The sequence below is a fragment of the Myotis daubentonii genome, chromosome 17 (genome assembly GCF_963259705.1).
Source record: "Myotis daubentonii chromosome 17, mMyoDau2.1, whole genome shotgun sequence".
NCBI classification, from domain to species: domain Eukaryota; kingdom Metazoa; phylum Chordata; class Mammalia; order Chiroptera; family Vespertilionidae; genus Myotis; species Myotis daubentonii.
Genome location: NC_081856.1, coordinates 52,167,948 through 52,184,425, shown reverse-complemented (window position 1 = coordinate 52,184,425; position 16,478 = coordinate 52,167,948). Strand labels below are relative to the sequence as shown.

General features: G+C 46.4%; 1 long non-coding RNA gene across 1 annotated transcript; it reads right to left on the bottom strand.

The window, feature by feature from the left end:
* Window positions 1-3,481: 3,481 nt before the first annotated feature.
* Window positions 3,482-6,211, bottom strand: LOC132220153 (uncharacterized). Its single transcript, XR_009449696.1, has 3 exons — window positions 6,135-6,211; window positions 4,091-4,135; window positions 3,482-3,986 (listed from the first exon to the last, which is right to left on the bottom strand). It is a non-coding gene; the product is annotated as an uncharacterized LOC132220153 (long non-coding RNA).
* Window positions 6,212-16,478: the final 10,267 nt, after the last annotated feature.

Sequence of the window (16,478 nt, the reverse complement as noted above, 5' to 3'; positions counted from 1 at the left end):
CGCTGGCCACATCGCCATCCTTATATCCCAGCCCACCGCCAGTCACCGCCTTACACACGGCTTTCTTCATCAGGGATTTCCCGAGCTCTGTCTCAATTTTCTACCCTCTCTGCTCACTGCTTAGAACCCCGCTCCCTTTTCCATTGTCAGTATTATCATTGGCCATAGCAGCCACTGAACCTCTGGGAGATTCTTGGCTTTGGGACCAGGCAGATGAGCTGGGTTCAAATCCCCACTCAGCTCCTGTAACAGATATTGGGGAATTTTTCTTAAAAGACTGAGTCACTCTGAGCCCCAGTTCCTTAGAGCTGCAGTGGCAGCATCATGCTGGCTCATAAGCTACCTGTGGCGCTCTAAGGAGCACCCATGTGTTTGTTGCCACGTGTACCGTTACAACCCTAGGTCAGACCACTGTCGTTGTCATGCTAGGCCTGCAAAGTAGTCCTGACTGGTCTCTGGTGTGGCCATGTGCACTCTTTCAGCCCAGTTCAAACCATCGTTGTCATGCTAGACTCCGTAAGGTAGTCCTGACTGGTCTCTCTGGCCGGAACTCTTTATAGATGTTAATCAGGTGACTCCTGCTTAGACCATCTACTGTCTTTCCACTGCACTCACTGGGAGTACAAACCACGCACCAGGACCGGGCTCCTTCCTCTCGCCTCGCCTCGCGCCTTGTTTCTGAGACTCCCCACCTTCTCCTTGTGTTTGAGACACGCGGGCTTTCTTTGCCATCCTGGAGCCTGTCATATTCACGAGAGCCTCAGCGGCATGGGGCCTGCTGCTTCCTCCCGCGGGAACATGACCCAGGGATGTGTGGCCTCACCTCCACCACAGCCTCCATGCCCAGCCTTCACTGCCCGTCACTCGCTGACTTATCACCCCTGTTAGTCTCTGCAAAGAACCTCTCTCTCTGAATTATTAAATTTTCTGTAATGTCTGCCTTATTTATTTGCCTATCACTTACTTATTTACACCATCTATTTCTTTTTCCTCATGTGCACGTCATGTGAAAAGGAGCTTTGAGCCACTTCAGGAAAAGAGAGGCATTAAAAACAGGCCTTGGGGCCGGACTCCTCACACTGATGCCTGGGGTCACCTCCTAATAGTTGTGCGGCTCTGGGCAAGTTGTTTAACCTAAAAATCAATTCATTAGAAAGGGCGGCATTTAGAACAATACCAGCACGTAGAAATTCTCCGTAAGTGGTGTGATTATAGTTGTCACTATCATGGCCTCACCTATAAGAGTGATAGGCACTCAGCAGATGCTCCACAGATATAGACACGTACCAGCTTCGTGCTTGGACCCCAGTCAGTGTTCAGCAAGTGGACTCTGCATATCGCTGTCAGTGATACTATTGCTCATAAAAAATCAGAACACTACCATTGTTCGTCAGCAGCCATAGCAACAGTTCTGAGTGTCAGGGCTTTGAAAAGATGCACAGGAACCAAGAGCTGTCCTGTCTCTTGCTGCATTTCTCTGACCTCCTTTTCTCCATACACAGACACTCACCGCCAAACAGCCAGGGGCACAGGCCAGCACACCAGAGGCCTGGTCCGCACAGCTCACGCTCCCGGGCAGATACAGGCACGTGAGGCAGCCACCTGATCGTACAGAGACGTGGACAAAGTGCTCGGGAATCTCAGGGAAGTGGTTCCCCATTCTCCCTAAGGGGGGCAGACTGTTCTCACAGCGTAGACACGCAGTGAGTGGCAGTCGGAATAAAAAGGAGGAATTGAAGAAAAGGAGATAAGGCGATTCCAGGAAGAGAGAAGAGATTGTGATGGTCTTAAAAAATCACTATTCAGGGTAATGTGAAGTGTTAGGATGAGCTGCCACGGTTACAGGGAATGAGAGCCGGACCGTGGGGACTGCACTCCATATTGAGGTCAGGTTGGCAATTGGAATGGTTCTGGGATTGAGTTTTATAATTAAGTCAGGGGAATACCAGGGGTTTTTAAAATAGGGGACTCAAATGATCATATTTGAATTAATTACCTTAAATTAAATTATTCTAATTAACTCATTGTAATTAAATAAGAATAGTGCTTTTTCTGGATGAGCAGTCAGAGAAGTAAAAATAGCGCTCTGAAAGCTTTCATGGTCTTCATAACTGGAAAAGGGCTGAGGCTACATCGGTGAGGAAGAGGGGCAGGGCGCAGAGTAAGTATTTAGAGACAAACCCGGCAGCTCCGGGATGTGGCTTTACGGGGGAGCAAGTTGAGCCTGAGTTGCACTGATCTATCTATTTTCGGAGATAGACTCTCTGCAAGCCGTGTACACAGCAAATACCAGGTTAGAAAGAGATTCGTGTACACAAGTCTGAATTTGGAAACGCTACTTTTGCTCTGTGAGGCATTGATCTGTAATTTTTAGTTTCTTAGTAATTGATTAACTATTTCCTATCTCAGTGTTTGTGCAAGAGTTTATATGTAGGGTAACCATATCAATTTGATTAAGCCGATGCTGGTGTTTGACTTACCATCCTGGAGCAATTATCAATATCGCCCCCTTTTCTTCACTAAACTCTCCTAGTCTGCGTCATAATTATGTGGGTCCTAAGCTGTAAGGAAATCCAAAGCTAAAGAGTTGAGAAATCTCTGCTCTCATAGGAATGCATAACCTCATCTATGATGCAGAAACATTTGAATACAATTTTTTTACATATTGCCAGAATAAAATAAAAAATAAAAATGGTCAGGATTCCAAAGTCAAGATCTAATTTTAATTCCTCTCCTGGCTCTGAGGGCAATACTGTTGTGATGTTGAGTCAGTAGATGGCACTTTTCCCAAGGGCTCATTACTCTTGTGATTCCAGAAGGATGGCCTCCCGGAAGGGCTAGTCTGGTGCACTAGGTAGCCTTGGGATCTGCGCAAACATGGTGCGAGGTGGCGTAATCGTCTCCACTTAGAGATGGCCCACCCAAGGCCCTAAGAGGTGAAGTGACTTGTCACCTGGAGCCAGAACTCCAGCCACAGCCTGAGCTCAAAGACTGCTCTCTCACCTGCACCCACTTCCTCCTGTTAGAGGGCGCGTCCTGGCCCGGAAGCCTGGGTGGAGGTGCCCCGAGCCGGCCTCCCGAATGCCAGCCCAGGAGAAGGAAAGGGGCCTCTCATTGGGAAAGGAGATCGCTGTTGAGCAAACAGGAGTGAAACCCACTCACCATCAGCTCAGCTCAGCCAACAGGGCGCTCGAAGCGACCCAGGAGGAGGTCACAGTCAACAGTGTCAAAGCTGCGTGCGGATCAGGCAAAATTAAAACACTCAAACTGTCAGATGCGGCTGTGTTAATAAATCATTAAAAGGCAAACCTCAGCCAGGGCTGCCTCTGTGTGTGAAGTGATAAAAAGCCGGGTTCGGATTTCGCCGGGAGACTCTGTCCCTTCCTGAAAGGGAACTTGTTACTTCTGCCTGCGAATGTTCTGATCCAAAGAAGCACAGTTAGTCCCTGATCAAATGACGTCCCTGAGCACAGTCGTTTATTTCCAGAGACTTAATTGTGCCCTCAGACGAGTGAAGAACAAAACCCGTCCACGGAACAACCATGGATTGGTTTTCAACTCAGACAAGCACGGCAACAAGTGGAAGGGACTGGAACACAGCCCCTGGCTCCGAGGCGCGCTGCCAGGTAGACTCTGACCGTCTTTATTAAACTCAGTAAACTCTAAGGTGTTCTGTGTCGGAAGAGCAGGGATATTTGGGAAAGCCAGGGAAGAGTTGGAGATGGCCGCTGACATGGCCCTTATGCTTCTGCTGAAGAGACAAGGAAACAACTCTGCCGAAGTTTTAATACGCCTCCAGGGATCTGCGAGCTTGGGCTGCTGTAAAAATATCACAAACCGGGGGTGTGGGTGGGTACTGACCATAGACGTTTATTTCTCTCAGTTCTGGGGGAGGGAAGTTGGAGGTCGCAGGGCCAGCAAGGTCAGGTTTGGGTGCGGGTCTACTTCCTGGTTTGCAGATGGCCGTCTTTTCATTGTGTTCTTTCCTGGCAGAGAACAGAGACGGGGCGGGAGTTCTCTCTCACCTGCCGCCTCTTGTAAAAGCACTAACCCCGTTCATGAGGCTCCACTCTGCCTCCCAAAGGCCCACCTGCGCATCCGTTACTTGGAGGAGTTCAGGTTGCATCATGGAAGTCTGGGGGAGACACAGACACACTCAGTCCATGGCACCATCCAAAGGAAAGAGAGACTGATGATCACGGTGGGACCGCAGGTGTGCACTGGCACTGCCCGCATAGGAGGGTGCGTGGCCACCTGTGAGCCATCGGGTTCCCCACGCACGCCCCCCCTTCTCTGGCAGCCAGGAGCGGTCTCTGGGTTTGCTAGGTAGACAACGTAGTGCCACACACTTGACTCACATTGCCCTTTTTCTTTCTCTCTGTCCCTACTGTTTTGCTTAGGTGACGTGTGAGTACTTGCTTTTCAGAGTAATATTCTTCCTACCCACTTCTTACTGTGATGGGATAAAGGAAAGGACTGTGCTGGTTGCTTGCATTAAACCCTTGACGCAGAAGTAGCTCTCACTGAATGGGTCACTGGCCAGCCTGGAGGCTTTGGGACCCTCCTCCAGAGAGATCAGCAGCAGGTCCCCTTGCCAGGCCAGGAATGTACTAGTAAATTCACTGTGTTTGTTTAATTCATGTACCGCTTCAAGGTATTTTACAATGAGTATTCCCTGTTCCCAGGCTCCGTCCACATTAGTGCCTAGAGTGGTACCCAGCAGTAATAAAGTGTGCTTGTGTATCGGGGTTACGTATTTCCATTGTCGCTGTCACGGTGGTATAATTAATCATGGCTTCCCTTTCCTGTTAGCCTGTCAGGGAAATCTGTGTATGAGGCACTTGAGCTGGACTCAGCAGTAAGTTTCCTATGTGGAAGGCAGGTTAACAGCCCATGTGGTCCCGCTGCACTGAAGCCAAGTTAACCCTGGTGTGTGACTGTGTTACCTCTGGTGACAAGGGTATTGTAGGAGCAGCACTCCTAGCCATCTTGTTCTTATTTTGAAGATTAAAAAATTTTCTTTCCTGAGACATAAAGATTTAATAGCTCCCTTAGCTATTAACTAACCCCTCTCTGAACAACTTATTTCAAAAATGCAAATGGATCCACTAAAAGGGCCTGAAAATTTTTGCATAGCCTGTGAGTTCTGGGTTCAAGGATACTGTCTGGTATTTAGCTTCATCATCCCATGGTGAAGAGCTGTGGTAGTGAAATGGCTTCCATGGTGATCCAGTGATCCACGTAACACCCACATCACTTCAACTCTGCATTTCTGTTCCTTGAAAGGTGGGTTCTGACCTGGATGCGCTCCCTGTGGGGGTGTAAACGTGGACCTAAAGTCCCTGGATAACGGTACCTGAGGAGGTGCATCTGTCCCAGCATTGAATTCAGGGTGAAATCACACTTACTAGCAGGCCTGATGCTGCCAGGAGATGAGACTTCTGCGGCCCTTGGTGGGGAGAGCACTGATTTCGTCTTCCGTGTGTTTCATGTCTAATGTGCAGGGGCTTCCATTGTCCTCTGTGGGAGGAACAGGGAAAGTGCATGTGTCCATCTTCGCGGAAGCAGAAGACCCAGGCATTTTTTACTCGGTAGGTCTTGGGCAGAGCCCAGAAAACCTTAGTTAGATCGTTGATCATTGATTCAAGATATGTTAGGGAGTTCTTTGAGTCTTACAATTTATAGATAGTATTCCACTTGATGTGAAAATTAATATAGGTTTTAAAAAACATGCAAAATGTGTCCCCATCGAAACCAGGCCACATCATTTCACATACAATTATTCATTTTTCAAATGACATTCTAATTTCCCAAAGAAGGACCTTGTGTTATGTTAATTCTATATTTATGTTTACCTTCCCTCTCCATTTTAACGTTTGTGTATATAAAGGCACTTAGAAAATGTTTGTTTAATTACTAACCTCCAGATCACTCTCATCTTCACACCGTGTGTGGCACTCACGTCCAAACCATAATAGTACAACAGCTGTCTGAGGCCTTCGCAGGAGGCTTGCCAACTAAAATAGCCAGAGAAAAGGAGAAATGTCCCCAAATGGCAACAGGCGTTACCATTAATCCCAACTGCCAGGCTCCTGGAGAAATGGACATTCATGCTGAAACCGAGGGAGACTCACCCAAGCTTGAGGCCCAGGGCACCCCAGGTGCTCCCTTCCCAGTCCTCAGGCTCTGTACCGCGTTTCCCTCCTCTGCTCCAGCCATCACTCCAGGCAGGAAGAAAGTACGACATTAGTTGGGTGTGGGCAGCGGAGGAGGCTTGGTGACGATGCAGCATAGCGTGCGGCACGTCATGTTCTTACAACAGCGGATCCATAGAGCTTAGCAATCTTTAGGGCGGGGTGCCAAGGTTCAGATCTCTGTTCCTCCGTCTCCTGTCTTTGAGACTAAGCCAAGTTCCTTGCCTCTGTGATCCTAAATGTCCTTATTTATACTGAGTTAATCATCATTGTTTCTATATCATGTCATTGTTCTGAGCATTGAATTCAGGAAAATTGTTAACATATGGCCACTGCTCAGTAAACATAAGAGAATTATTTCCATGAAGGTCTTATATTAACCTACCGTCCTTTAGAAACATGTAAATAAAATCCTGTTTAGGCTTATCTAGACAAAAGAACCAAGTCCCCTAGCATAAATACATACCCTTCTTTCTAATGATACCAAGTATATTTTCGTAAATGTCCATCTACTATAATGTAATCATTTCAAGCTGAAACTGATCTAGCCACAAAGCAGACAGCCTAGAGTCGGTATTGAGATCCATGCTCAGTACATCTGGGCCATGGGCATTAAATGGCCTCACAATATTGCATGAGCAGTGGCTATAGGGACTGACACACAGATAAGAAGGACCTGTGCGTTATCACCGTTACCCGTGCAAACGAGGCCCACTGGCCAGCCTGTGCAGTAGGAAGGCTGAGAGAGAAATGAGACTCACGTCCTATCACAAGTTCCAGCCAACACTTCCGTGGTATTTGTCCGGTCACCCTCTGGCTCAGTGTCGTTCTCTGGCGAGCGCAGGTGGTTTACCCACTTCCGGTGTGAAAGTTAGATACAAGATCGTCTCTGGGAAAAAGGTGTCAACCAGTGGGTTCTTAAACTTTCCTGTTTCAAGGCTAAAACTAGACATTCCCGGGCCAGATCACACCACCTAATCAGGGTGGATGTGGACTGGGGAGGTGACAGCTCACCCTGTGGGGAGGAGAGCAGCTCCTGAGGGGCCTGTCCTAGGAGGGGAGGGGAGATAAGGGAAGGGAACGGCAGGTTCAAGGGTAGGAGCTGCGCCCCAGTTCCAGGACAGCTCCCTGATATCAGCAGAATCTTGACACAGAGTCCTGAGGCCTCTGAGTTTGCTGAGGCCCCTGAGCAGGCACTGTGAAAGCTGAGGAGGGAAGAGCAGTGCTCTGTGGAGGGAAGCGCTGAGACCTGGATGGGCCTCCAGTGGCTGAAGCCATCCCTCTCCCTATCTTGGCGGCGTAGCCTTGGCTCTCACAGACAGGCAGCCCTCAGCACGTAACAGACTGAGTTAATTTAAAACAAATAGAATAAGTAAGCTTCCATGGATCTTATAACTATTATAAGATAAATTTTTATCACCTACTGGAAGAAAAATAAGACGTTTTTCTGGACCACAAATATTCTTAGAGAACAGGAGAAAGACACACATGTAGCCAGATGCCACCTAAGAAGGTGAAATAAGATTTGTCCATGGGTCAGAGGGAGGGGAGAGCGGGAGGAACTACAATTGTGAATTGTCAGGTAGAAAGCAGGGCAGAGAAGCCCGAGATTGGCTCCCATGCTGATATTGGGGACAAGCACTGCTCTGAGGCCAGGCAAGGAGGCCAGAGGGAAGAGGTGAGGAACAGCTCAGAAGAAAAACAGAAATACATAGAAACAATAGTCCTCTCTTGCTAATCTGTCCATTTCACTCAGAAGGCCCTACTAAGGTAAGGGCCAGTTCAACTTCAAAGTGACACTTAGCAATGTATTTATTAGTCCTTCATTCATGAGGAATGAAGATCAACTGCAGACTCCTGACAGTGTCAGAGAGGGAGGGCGTTGCTGGGCTGGGTCATAAGGTGAAGGGATTAAGCAAAACAAAAACAATAACAAAAACTCATAGACACAGACAACAGCGTGGTGATTACCAGAGGGAAAGGGGTGTGGGGGAGATAAGAGAGGGTGAAGGAAGGATAAATGGTGATGGGAGGAGACTTGACGAGATGGTGAACACACAATACAGTATACAAATGATGCATTATAGAATTGCACACCTGGAACCTATATCATTTTACTAGCTCTTGTAACCCCAATAAATCCAATTAAAAAGAAAAAAATGTCAGAAAAGTCACTTTGTTCTAAATGGGCTACCTTTAACCACATTTGTTACCTTCCATTCCTAATTCCGGGGAGAGTGTGAAAATTACCCTTCATTGGCAGTGGCAAAGACGTCTCCCCAGGAAGCTTCCTCCTAAGGAAAACTTAGAATTCTCTTAGTGCGAATGACAGCACAGAGCTGAGAGGAGGCAGGGTTGGTCTGATCTTTTGTCTAAAATAGAATAATTGATGAGGGAGAGAGAGAGACCGACCATTACGTGAATGATTGATAATGGAATGTTTCTAATTACATCAGCCTTTTCCAGAGGAGAGAGGTCATGGAACCCATAGATCCACAGCTACAAGTTTAAGAGCTTTTGACAAATAGCTGTAATTTAAAATACAATTATTAAAAGGTAAGACAGATGTGAACAGCTTGTTTTTCTTTCCATGTAGAAGTCAGACAGGGACAGAGATTTTGCTGCTCTGGTGGAACTAAGAATTACAACTTCAGTGACGATGGTTTGGAGTTGGTAAAGTCAGATTACAAAGCACTAAACCGGAGAGATTGAGGTTACCTTTAACTCTGGGGGGTGGGGGGGAATGTATGTCCTCTTACTTTCCATCCTCTAGAGATGACTTATTTTAAAAGTTTTTTTATTTTCTGATTGTAAATGGCATATGCTCTCCTTGAAGAAGTTGAAACAAAATCAAGGGAAATAACATAAAATAATAATAATATATAACATATTATCCACAATCAATTCTCTGAAGTAACTACTGCCATAGTTTTTTCCTGTGAATAGCTTTATATAGTTGAGATTTTATGTAATTCATGTAGTAATCTGTTTTGTTATTTTATTATCAGTATTAAAACATTTTACAATGCCACTAAAAAAACTTTCCACATTTAATTTTAATATCTCCAGAGTATCCTATTATAACTTTTGAATTTGTAGGTCTGTTTTGAATTTGGTAAAATATAGAGGTAACCTAACAAAATATATTTCCTAAGATTGCTATGCAGAATTTCATTTATTTACTATTATAAATAATTTTCTGAGAAATTAATTTTATTGGATAACATTAGTTTTGCCAAGTTGCTTTCCAAAACCTTTGTGTTTACTATACCTTCCTCATATCCCATCATACAAGAATTAATTTTATGTTGGAAAAGTCAAGCTTTGGACCTTAAAAAAATCACAGAATGTTTTCTCAATCCAAGTTCCTGGATACATTCAATGCAAAAGTGAACTAATTAGCAATGGCAGATTCTGGCTTGGAAAAATGCATCTCATTCAATTCAATTCAGTTTAGTTTATCAGGTTTCCTATTTTAATCCTATCACTGAAAATTCCATTTTCCCTTGAAAGTTTTTCCATATCAGTTGTAGGAGAAAGACAGCTCTTGGCCTTACCTTAAATGATCAGTGCTTGTGTGATCAATCTAACTTTAGAGGGTTTTGTTTCTTTTATTCCTGGGTAGTAGTGGTGGTAGTGGTGGTGGTGGGGGGGTTGTTGATATTATTTTGTTTATTTGTTTTTGGTAATTGTTATTTGCTATGAGAAAAATTTTAAGTTCTGATTTATAAATCATACATTTTACTGGTATTTTTCTTTCAAATAATACCTAATTTGTATTGAGTGTTTATTATATCCAGGCACCATACTAAGGAATATCTATCTATATAATTTCCACATTTAATTCCTACAGCACATAGTTTCATTTTTATGAATGAAGAAAGTATGACTCAGAGAGGTTGACTGCCTTCTCAAAGTCACACAGCTACAGAACTGGATGGGACTGAAGCCAGGCATTATGACTACAGAGTTCACCCTCTTTCAGCGTGTGGAGTCTGAAACACAGACTAAGCCATGTCTCCATCAGTAGTGCTGTGGATGTATAAAAGACCAACTTTGGGATTTCTTGGACTTTTTATCTTCCAAATGCCAATGGCCATGACTGGGAACAATGGATGGGAATTAGTTTTTCTTTACTATGTCTTAGATGTCAGTTTTCTTTGAAACAGGAATTTGAATATTTAGGGGTTATATCCACTTATACAAATCCTCATGTTCCTTTTACCCATCAGTGTGAACTCTTTAAATGGCGAATCCTTGGGAGTCTGGTGGTTCCTCAGTGAAATATTCATTTTCAGAAAATAACCTCTGTTAGTGGAGATACGATATAGTGTAAAGGCTTTTAAAGCTTGTTTTTCCAGTGTTAGCTGCAGGTCAATAACTACATAAATCTTCATGCCTCTCTGTACCTCAATGTCATGGTCTGGAAAATGGCGGCACGAGTAGCTTTCTCATGAATTAGGAGTGTTTTATGAAATAATGGAAATGAGCAGGTTTTATAATGCATAGTGTGGTGTGTAAATACTTACCAAAAGAAGAAAAATTGTTCAGTTTTGTCATTTTGCTGATAAAGAAGGAAAACAAATCCTAACATTTGTTGTTACATATGCTCACTACATATGCTATGTCAGTTAAGCCCCACAGCACGATCTGAAATATATTTTTGCATAGATGGGTAAACTGAGGCTCAGAGAGATGAAATCACATGTCCTTGTTTATACGGGCACTATAATTTGATTAGTTTTTGAAGCCAGTCCCTTTCTCTAGAAGACCCCTGCTCCATCTCTGTCCCCTTTTTATATCCTGGAGGCACTTCCTTCCATGCATTTCTTTCCACTCCTAACGAGGCCAGTTCCTTTGATTTATATTGGATGGCAGTGGGACTAGCACATGGAAGATTCATCTCCCACAGTGGGTACCTCCCTCCCTGGAGCTGGGTTCTGTCCTTACGTGCTCCAGTTGTAGAAACACCTCCTTGTTCAACTGTCTTCCCCTTTCTGCACAAAAGCTCTCTGCATATTGGAAAATCACCAGAGTTAAAGCTGTGTCTCCAACCACAAATCACCTGGGGTCATTAAAGCATAAAGAAATGCCAGTCAGTCAGGCCTAAAGGGGTCTTTCCTACAATACTTACCTCCTTCATGATTTCTCTAATCAGACAGCTACACTTCATCTGCCCATAGCCCAGGTTCGTATGTTAAATAAAATTGGTTGTTTTTAATATATAGTTTATATTTGGGATTTAAATAGGTAGTTTCTGTGGGTGAAGGGCATCAAGAAAAGGGAACTGAGAGAAAATCCATATTTTCCCAAATAATATTAATTACTTACTTGGAATAGCTGTCCAGGCCCGTACGTTATACATTTGTTCTCATTAGTACCCTTCAGACATTGCCTGACTGAGAGTCAGCAACAGCAACTTGAAGGACAACCTTCCCTCATTTGTTCATCTCGTCAGTAAATGAATCCTGACACCACTCACGCCAGGCGCTCTTCTCAGCCTCAGGATAAATCTATGAGCCGGATAGACACATCCTTTCCTTCAGGGCACAAGTTCTAGCAGAGGAGGTGGACTATCCATGATCAATGCGCAGATTGATATGTGGGTTATCTACCACATTGGAACAATTACGTGGCTCAGGGTGAGAAACATCAGGGAGGTCACGTGAGTCTAACTGAGAGGTGGGACTTGAGCAAAGTCTTGAAGGTGACGGACCGAGAAGGAATTTAGGCGATCAGAGCTAGGAAGAGTGGTTCTGGTCAAGGAAGGCCAAGGGCAAAGGCCTAGAGTGTCCAGGAATCCACCAGGAAGCCCCTGTGGCCAGATGGGGGGCACACAGGGCTTGTTGAAGGTTGACCTTTACTCTGAGGAGAGTGGGTAAGCATTACAGGTTTCTGACAGAGGACTGATGTGAGAGAATGTTTTACCATAAGAACGCGCCAGTGTGGGGTTGGTGTGGACTGAATATTTGTGTCCCCCAAATTTACATTTTGAAGCTCTACCCCCCCCCACCAATGGAGGTGGGGCCTTTAGAAGGTAATTAGTTTTAGGTGAAGTCATGGGGTTGGGGACCCCAGGATGGAATTACAGCCCTTGTAAGAAGATGAAGAGACTAGAGCTCTCTCTGGCGTGTTAGGAAATAGCAGGAAGGCATCCATCTGCAAAGAGGAAGTGGGCTCCACCAGGAACTGAGCTGGCCCGCACATGGATCTTAGACTCTGTAGAACTGTGAGAAGTAAGTTTCTATTGTTTTAGCCACCCCGTCTTGATACGATTTTGATCTAGAAGCCTGGCCAGACTCAGGCACAGCCTTTGAGCTAAGATGTTTATAATTCATGCCCAGCAAGCCCGTGAGTCAGCAATCGCAGCTCCATTGCTCAGGTGCACACACACGTTCTGAGAGAGGAGATGCCCCAGGACTCATGTTCAGGAAGCTACAGAAGTGGAAGGTGAGCCTCAGGAACCTGGCATATGTCACAGCACCGATGTAACCTCCCACACAGGCCCCTAGTCACCCCAGTCCTACCTTCTAGATGCTCCTGCATCTGCTTCTTGTCCAGAGCTGAGCTTAAACTGAATGGCCCAATAGAAGTGTCCTGAGTGCCCTACTCAGCATGGCACCTCGCTGCCCGCATAGGCGCATCACAGCCTCTTCTGGGCTCCTTCGTGGTCTTATCACAGTCTGTCTCCAGGCCCTTCCTTCCTTCCTCATCCTGCGTCTGCTGCACCACACAGCAGCCAGCTTACTGTGTGTGACTGTGAATATTATAGACTAACACAATGCTTGTTATTTTGTGGGTGTTAAATAAATATTTATGAAAAGAGAGCATAATTAACACTTAAACAATACAATAGAAACCAAAACGCATTTTTACAAGTGAGATGAGATGATTTCTCACTGCCGGCAGGGCCAGACGCTCAGTATGCTGGCTCTGATTGTGGCCAGAGTTCGCCTTCGCAGGTGGAGGCACCACCAGGTCCTTAGTCTTCTCTCTAGAAGCCGCTCCAGTGTGTCTGCATCACCGTTCACCACCAAGACCAAAGCCACCTGCTTCCCACGTGCTGCTTCTCTCACCAGATACACGCTTCTCAGGAGTAGAATCTATGGATTAGTTCAGAACCTGAAATTTTACTAACTCAGTGAGCACTAAAAAGCACTGGATGCATAAATACATGTGAAGTACCAAATAGAAATGTTTAAAATGATGAGAACTAGTTAATGTTGCTTATTTATTCTTCCCTGAACACAGGGAGGCACTGCCATAGAAGACTTGCCTCATGAGTACGTGGCGGAGAGGAGCTTCGACCCAAGTCTGTCTGTCCTCAGAGCCTGGGCATTTGAAGCCAGTGAACAGCTGCCTCCTCATTCCATAGAAGGCATCGTTGTGCCTGTGTTCCTGACGCCACCAAAGCCCACACTCATGCTATCAACTAAGCTTCCCCGCCCAAGGCTTACCTGACTGCCTTAGTGAGGGTTCTAGAATTTCCGAGAGGAGTCACACAGACGTTCCCCACAGTTCCAGCAGGAGCAAATACAGTGCGCTCCACTCAGCATGTGCAAAAGCAAAAAGCCAACGGAACCCGTTGCTTGAGAGCCCTTGGTAGATGGAGAATGGCTGAGCTAAATGAGGACTTTTTTAAATAATGGGGACAGGGAGACCCAGAGAAAGTCAACCATTTATTACACAGCACTTTTGCCTGCTGACTCCAGAAACCCAGCCCCTCCTACTCCTGCCTCCTACCCTCCGTGAGAGAGCCAGGCCGATTCAAAAATATTAGTTTTGCACCAGGACAGACCGCGCCATCCTCTCTAACATGACGTTAACGACACAGACACATGCAGGCTGTCAAGTAGCGCGTGGGAGCAGAGGCCTGGCTGATGGGATTGCTGTGCTGCTGTGACAGGTGTAATAACCAGGCCACAGAACAGACGCTGGCTGTTCAGTCCAAACGGGCTAATGTGCAGGCTCTTCACATTGCTGCCCCGCTTACCGGAACCAGCGGAGGGGCACACACACACCTCATTCTGTGGGCCTGGCAGAGGAATTACTGCGGGTGTGGGAAACTTAACAGGGTCTGAAGGTCGATGTTAGGCCTTAAAGGGCCTGAGAGGTAGGAGGGTGCCTGGAAGCCTCTAGAACTCCCAGTGAGAGAAATCTCAGGCCAGAGGTCAGTCATCCGTGTTAAGAACACGCCCCGTGTTCCTCCTGCCCATGGCTCTGGGCTGTCGGGGACGCCTGCTGTACTGGAAGGTGCCCTCAGAGCTGCAGTTGGAGGCCAGTGGAGGGGAGGCCATGCCACAGGGAGGGTGGATCTGGTGGACACGGGGAAATACGTGGCCGCACCGATGGGCCACAAGGAAACACGGAAGGGTGCTGAAGGTCGCTCTAGGAACACCTTGTGAACACGCAGGAGCTTCTGAGGGGCATGGGGTAGAAGCTGGACTAGAGAATGTGACTTCTCAATCATTTATCATCTGGGCCCAGCACCAGCCTCCTATAAAGCCCTCTCCCAGGAGGCTTTTGAAGTATGAAAAATAGAAGGTCCCCGTCTTTAAGGACATTGCGTGTGAAACTGGCAGGGAGAAGCATGGGCACACATTTGGAATTAACTTCACTTTTTCAGCACACAGCCAGTGCTCGGTGGGCTCAGAGGAGGCGCCCCATTCCTCCTGTGGACGCAGCAGAGGCCCACCAGCGGGGAAAAGGTGCCGGTGTATTCCTAAGTTGAATCTAAGAATAAGTCAGATAAGAAGATCATTTTGAGTGTGACAAAGCACAGCCAACGGAGGTAGCAGGTCACAAAGGACTTCTTGGTGTAGGAGCATAAATTAGGGAGGCATGATGGGTAACTGGGCAAAAGAGAATCCTGGGAGAGAGGCAGGGCTGCCTGGGGCGTTTCTGTGGTCACAAAAAGAACCTAAAATGCTCAGGAGAGATCCCAGAGGGGAGGTTGAAGGACACAGAATACTTTTAAGACAAACAAATTAATCCTTATGGAATGTGTGTTTTAATGGGTTCAAGTGTGAAGATAGGAACTTTTTTACAGATGACAATTGTTATTTTGGGGGGCAACAAAATAACACCATGAGGGAAATATTTCAAAACATAACGTACAATATGCTCTTTTTATTGAATGAGTTCATTATGAAAAAAGAGATATTAATTGCTAAATGCATTTTTCCCTAAAGGGAGACAGAAATGGATGTGGATGTAGAGAGGGATAAAGATAGAAAAATATAGACAGTCAAAGATATATGAGTATATTGATATAGATATATTTACCCATTTATCTATTTACATAGAGATCTGCCTATAAGTACATACCCCATATAATAAAGAGCTAATAGGCTATTCAGACTGAACAGCAGAACAAGCGTCCTCCGTATGACCTTCCGTACGAAGCCGGGGCTGTGAGCTCCGGCTGAGGCTGCTGGGGCTGTAGGGCTGAGCCCCTTGCACGAATTTTGTGCATTGGGCCTCTAGTAGGTTCATAATGTTAGGTGTAGGTAGAGACAGAGAGATACGGATATATAAAGATAGATATAGATAGATAGATGATTGATAGATAGATAGATGTATCCCTACATAGATATAGACATATCCTCTATTGGTCAAGGTATTTCAGAGAGACAGAACCAATAATGCCCCCAACTCCACCCCACCCCTGGCTTTGCATTTTGTAATTCACACTGGCCACAAGGTGTACACAGCGAGCCAAGCAGGTGTGGTGGGGGTAACAGCAGACACCGAGGTGACCCAGGCAGGGTGGGCAGCAGGACCTAGAGTGAGGTCCAGGCTGGTGACCTTGCAGATCCAGGAAGCAGATGTGGCTGGGCTTGCCTCGTGTTTGGTAAACGCTGCTGCTGCTTCCACTGACAGGGCAATAGATCCACTACCTGCTGATGTGCTGACGGTGCCACCGACTCTTTCCCAGCTACTCAGCGCGTGGGCACTTGCTCAGAAGTGTCCCTATGCGAGGGCACACCCAGCCCCCGCCAGGAGAGGCCAGGTGCCTTGTAAGCCGGGGCTGTGGTCTCCGCCGGGGCCTCCCTCCCCGCCTACCCCAGCGGCTGAGACTGTGGGGCTCACGGAGCAGCCCACTCTGGCCCTGCCGTTGGCCAGCTGTTTGATCCTGAGCGGCCTGACTCCTCTGGTCCTGTGGTCTCATCTGACATCGGTTTCAAAGGGCCGGGGGCTTAAATGGACCAGGGGGTGTGGTGGTAACACCACCAGCTCCCCACACCCAGCTCCACGTGCACGCCCCTCCCTGACTGTTGCTCA